The sequence below is a fragment of the Hemiscyllium ocellatum genome, chromosome 2, assembly GCF_020745735.1.
Source record: "Hemiscyllium ocellatum isolate sHemOce1 chromosome 2, sHemOce1.pat.X.cur, whole genome shotgun sequence".
Classification (NCBI taxonomy): domain Eukaryota; kingdom Metazoa; phylum Chordata; class Chondrichthyes; order Orectolobiformes; family Hemiscylliidae; genus Hemiscyllium; species Hemiscyllium ocellatum.
The window spans coordinates 108,597,753-108,603,869 of record NC_083402.1 but is presented as its reverse complement, the minus strand read 5'-3'; positions in this window follow the sequence as shown (position 1 = coordinate 108,603,869).

The window sequence follows — 6,117 nt, the reverse complement described above, 5'->3', positions numbered from 1 at the left end:
CCCAATGCTGTACTGTATCCAAGTCCTTGAAACAACTGTGAAAGTATAGCGTGGAAAACTGAGCATAATGTTTCAGTTCAGGACTAATCAATGATCTATTAAATTTTCACAGTCCTTCCACACATCCCCACACGCCCCAACCATCCCCCCACACAATTTGGATGACGAACATATTCTTTGCTCATTTTTTGTGCCTTTTATTGTCAGCAAACTCTACAATACTGCTCAGGGAATTCAAGCTCAGTTTTCATGTAATCAGAAAGAGCAGAGTGGAGCAAGGCAAATTTTAATGGTAAGTGAGAAAAAATTTCAAATGTTGACTGTTTGCAGGCAAAAGGATGTCTGACAAGTGGGAGGCTTTCCGAAGTATGATTACAAGAGATCAGAGTCATTATGTTCCTGTTAGAGTGAAGGGTGATACTGTCAAGATGAAGGTACAATGAATGAACAAAAATACTGAAGTTCTACTCAAGAAGAAAAAGAGAATTTAACTTTAGAGACAGACAACTTGGATTAAAAAAGAGAATATTAAAGTTTAAAGACAGACATCTTGGATTAAAAGAATATCTTGGTTAATATAAAGAATGTAGGGGCATTCTGCAGAGAAAAATCAGGAAGGCAAAGAAGGGCTGTAAGATAGCATTGTCATATATGTTTATTGTGAATCCAAAGAGATTCTACAAGTGCATTAAAAGTAAAAGGATGTTGCGAGAGAGCATAGGGCCCGATAAAGTTCAAGGAAGTTGTTTTTGTCTTGAACCTCAGGCAATGGGAGAGATCCTAAATGCATATTTTGATTTAGTTTTTAGTGTGGAGAAAGAAATGGATATACATGAATGCAGAGAAATAGATTTTGATCTTTTAAAAACAGATCATTTTACGTTGGATGCATTTCTGGAGGTCACGGAGCATATAAAGGTAGATAAATCTCTGCAATCTGATCTCATGTATTCAAGAATGTTGTGGGAAGTAAGGGAGGAAATTGCAGAAATATCTGCACCATCTATAACTATGGGTGAGGTGCCTGATGACTGCAGGCTGGATAATGTTGTACCTTTGTTTAAGAAAGGTTGTAAGGAGAAACTGGGGAACAAGAGACCTGCATGTCTCACTTCAGTTCTGGGAAAATTTATGGAGGTGATTTTTAATGGTCGGATTTGTGGGCATTTGGGGATGCAAAAGTGGGTTAAGTATAGTCAGCATGGTCTTGTGTGAAGAAAATTATAGAATTGGCTGGACCGCAGAGGACAGAGAATGGTGGTAGAAGGTTGTTTTTCAGACTGGAGGACTGTCACCAACGATGTTCCACAGGGATTGGTTCTGGGTTCACTTTTGTTTGATCTTTATGTTGATGATTTGGATGAGAGTATAGAAGGCATGGTTAGTAAGTTTGTGGATGACCCCAAAATTGGTGGTCTAGTTGGCAGTGAAGAAGCTTTTCTAAGTGAACAAAGGGATCTTGATCAAATAGGTCAATGGGCTGAAAAATGGCTGAATAAAAGCAAAGCATTGCATTTTGGGAGAACAAATAGGGGTAGGACTTATACAAGAAAGAAAGAGCCTTGGTTAGTGCTGCAGAACAGAGGGATCTAGGGATTCAAGTACATAATTCTCTGAAGTTTGCATTGCATTTGGACAGGATGGTTAATAAGGCATTTGACATTCTTGCTTTAATCGCTCAGTGCTTTGACTATCGGAGGTGGAAAGTCATATTGAAGTTGTAGAAGACATTGCTGAGATCTCTTCTGGAATACTGTGTCCACTTCTTGTCTACCAGTTATAGGAAGGACATTAGTAAACTGGAGAGGGCTCAGAAAAGATTTACCAGCATGTTGATGGGTATCGAAGGTTTGAGTAATGAAGAAAGACTGGATAGACTGGGAAGTTTTTAACTGGAGGATAGGACATTGAGAGGTGACCCTACAGAAGTTTATAAAATCATGAGGGGTATTGTTAGCCAGGCTGTTGCACAGAGAGAAACAGGAGGACCAGTTGGCGACAACTCTTTGTCCCTGAGTCAAATTTGTATTAATCTCTCTTTTGTCTCTCACATTTGTTCAAACCAAGCTTATATATCATGACTGTTTTGGAAGGAGCCAGACACATTGAAATTCCAGGTGCTGTCAGCTTTATAGCCACTGAGAGAGGATAACCTCCCTCTCCGGCAGTCCTCAGGTCCCATTCCTGCATTCAACATTGCAAGACACTCAGAGCCTGCGACAGCACTGTATTTCACACATCCCCAAAAATTGAAGCCAGGGACAGTAAACACTGGGCCTCCTGTGCAACCCACTGCGTCTGCCTAAGATGAGTACTTCTGGTCCTTCAGGTCGGCCTGCTGCTGCTCCTGGGATTGCCAACATCCCAGATCCTCGTGTATCCATTTTCACTTTTTTGCAGAAGGCCATCACAGTGTCCCGTTTCCCTTCAGCAACTGGGCACTAAACTCCTGCTGGAAATGACCTCCATTAGGAACATAAAGTGCAGAAAAGTTCCTTGGTCTCAGAAGAGTCAGTGATAGAATACACTGTGAGTGTGGGCTGCATACACTCCTGCACAAAGTGATTCCCTTGACTGTTGTTCTGGAGCTCCAGCACTGAATGTTATCCACTCTCCAACTTTAGTTGGATATATCTCTTGACTATAAGAGATCCAAGTGGATAAGTAAGTATGGCTGAATCCCTCAACTGTGTGTGGCCATTTCTCCATAATTGCCAGTATTGGAACCACCTGTCAGATAAATGTTGCAGTCTCGGTGTGCAATTCATAAAGAGACCTTGGAGTGCAGATTTATAGTTCCTTGAAAATGGAGTCAAAGGTAGACAGGACAGTGAAAAAGTCATTTGATATATTTGCCTTTATTGGTCAGTGCATTGAGTATAGGAGTCGAAAAGTCATGTTGTAGCTGTACAGGACATTGGGTAGGCCATGATTGCAAAACTGCGTTCAATTCAGGTCTCCCTTCTATAGAATTATGATGTGAAACGTGAAAAGTTCAGAAAAGGTTTACAAGGATGTTGCCAGAGTTGGTGGTTTCAAGAGTTTGAACAGGCTCGGGTCACTTTGCCAGGAGCATCAAAGGCTGTGGTGTGATCTGCTCGAAGTTTATAAAATCATGAGTTGGAATAGATAAGTTGAAAGGCCAGGAATCTTTCCCCAGGGTATTGGAGACCAAAACTAGAGGGCCTAGGTTTAGGTTGAGAGGGGAAAGATTTAAATGGAACCTGAGAGGCAACTTTTTCACACAGCGGGTGGAGTCCACGTATGGAACAAGTTGCCCGAGAATGTGTTGGATGCTGTTACAATTGCAACATTTAAAAGATGTCTGGATGGTTACATAAATAAGAAGTGTTTGGAAGAATTTGAGTAAATACTGGTAAATGGGAATGCATTAATTTAAAATATCTCAGCATGGATGTGTTAAACTGAAGGGTCTGATTCCATTCTTTACAACACTATGATTCCATGACTTTATGTCACCACAGCAACTCCTGGACAGATCTTTATTAATGAGATATCTCCGAAACATATCATATAGCTGTGCTGATTGCTTCAGGCCCTGACTGGAGTGCCAACATGCAAACACACTGGGCACAGCAAGACACAGCAAGGATGCTGTGAATATTGGGTAGACGCTAAGTGACTATGAAGAGAGCAAGTGAGTAGCGCTGAGATGCAGCCTTTTCCAACCTGTGAGCTGGTTGCCTGTCTGTGAGCACAAAGTTTCCGCACTGCAACCTTTCAATGCTAGTTACAAGTGTACCCTGGAATGCAAGTCTGGATTCCAGAGCTACTTGCCAGTGTATCAAAGAAGTGCCATGATGGTCATGTTGGGTTGGCAAATGTCAGATGCCAATTTCTGTGGATGTGAGTTGTGTGCAGCTGGTGTCCATGGATTGTGCCAACATGGAAACTCCTCACAGTTTGCGAAGGTCACCAGGAATCCAATCTAATTTCCATGTTGAGATTTCTTGTTGTCTAGCATGTTTGGCACATTTGGTAATGCAGGAAGCTGAATGTTAACAAGGGGATTTGTACTGTAAATAAACAAGAATCCCGCTTCATTGACAACTCACCACTGCCTAGTAAGAAACATTGCCACCCCCAAAAAGAATCTGTAAGTTGTTCCTGATTTCAAGATAGTCCTTACCAGACTTCTTGCCAGATTGTTACTATGAATACAAAATATAGCCCATTTTGATTTTGCAAAATTGCTGTTCCAGATGTTGTTTTTATTCACATCTCACTGAAATTCTAACAGGTATTGTGGTAGAATTTGAACTTGCCCTCAGGACATTAGTCTGGATCCTCTAACTTTCTCATCCATTGGCTTTAGCATGATACCACCAGAGAACAAAGAAAGGTACAGCACCGGGACAGGTCCTTCAGCCCTCCAAGACTGTGCAGTCACATGATGCATTTCTGGACTAAAAGACCTTTCCTATTTATGGTCCATATCACTCAATTCCCACCCAGTGCATATGTATGACAAGATGTATGACATCTCCTTAAAACTTGTTCCCTTTTAACTTTAACCTATGTACCCTAGTTATAGATATTTCTACTCTCGCGAAAAAGGCTCTGACTATCCATTCTATCCATGGTCCGACTTACCCATGCCAACAAAGTTGCCCAAACTAAACTAGGCCCACTTGCTTGCATTATCTTGAAGGGGAACTTCAATGCCCATCACCACACATGATCTTGTGTCACCACTACAGTTTGAGCTGTCTGAATCCTAAATAGTTTAGATACTACATTGAGATTACAGCAGGTGGTGAGGGGACAAAGAAGCATAAACTTATTTGACGTTATCCTCATCAGTTGTTGAAAAGTGGGGTCTCACTTTCTCCTAGTTTATCCTCACCAGTCTACTGGCTGCTGATCCATCTGTCCATGGCAGTCTCAGTAAGAGTGACCATCGGCCCTTAGGATTCTTCCAACGTGTTGTGTGACATGAACATCATTCTGAATATTTTGGACAAATCTAGCAACTGAACAGAATTGGTTCGACCACAAACTGTAACATGAAAATAAAACAAATAACTCTAGATGCTGGAAACCTGAAACAAAGGCAGAGATTGCTGGAGAAACACAGCAGGTCCGGCAGCATCCATGGAAAGAAAGCAGAATTAATGTTCTATATCCAATGAGAGAAAGTCAGTTAGACAGATAAAGGGAGGGATTCTGGTGAGCCAGAGAAAAAGATAAGGTGATAATGGCAGCTACATGTCGGTGAAAAAAATGGGCTGTTAAAGAACTTTCCACGCATATCTCTCCTAAACCTTTCCCTGCTCACTTTGAACTCGTGACCCCAAGGAAATGAATCGCCCACTCTGGCCTCTCATGATTTTGTAGGCGTCAATCAGGTCCCCTCTCATTCTCCATCATTCTGATGAAAATAACCTTCATTTCCTCAACCTCTCTTTGGAGCTCGTGCCCTCCAGACCAGGTAACATCCTGGTGAACCTCCTCTGCACCCTCTCCAAAGTCTGATGCATCTGTAAAATGACCTGCTAACTCTTGTACTCAATACCCCGATGAAGGAAAGCAGACTTTATTCCTGACCACTCTGTTGACCTGCGTTGCCACCTTCAGGGAACAATGGACCTGAATACTCCAGATCTTTCTCCATCAATTTTCCACAGGACATTTACTTTTTACTGTATTGTTCTCTCTTGAATTGAATCTTACAAAATGCATCGCCTCGCATTTGCTCAGATTCAACTCCATCTACCATTTCTCTGTCCAATTTGCCATTCTATTTATATTCTGCTGCATTTTCTGACAGACCTTTTATTATCTGCTACTCCACCAATCTTAGTCTCATCTGCAAACTTGCTAATCAGACCAGTTATACCTTCCTCCAAATCATTTCTGTATATCACAAACAACAGTGGTCCCAGCACGGACCACTGTGGAACGCCACTGGTCACAGTTCTCCATTTTGACAACCTCCCTTCCACTACTACTCTCCGTCTCCTGTTGCCCATCAGTTCTTTATCCATCTAGCTAGTACACCCTGCTACCCATGCAATTTCACTTTCTCCATCAGCCGACCTTGGGGAACCTTATTGAATGCCTTACTCCAGTCCATCTTCAGTATATGACATCTTC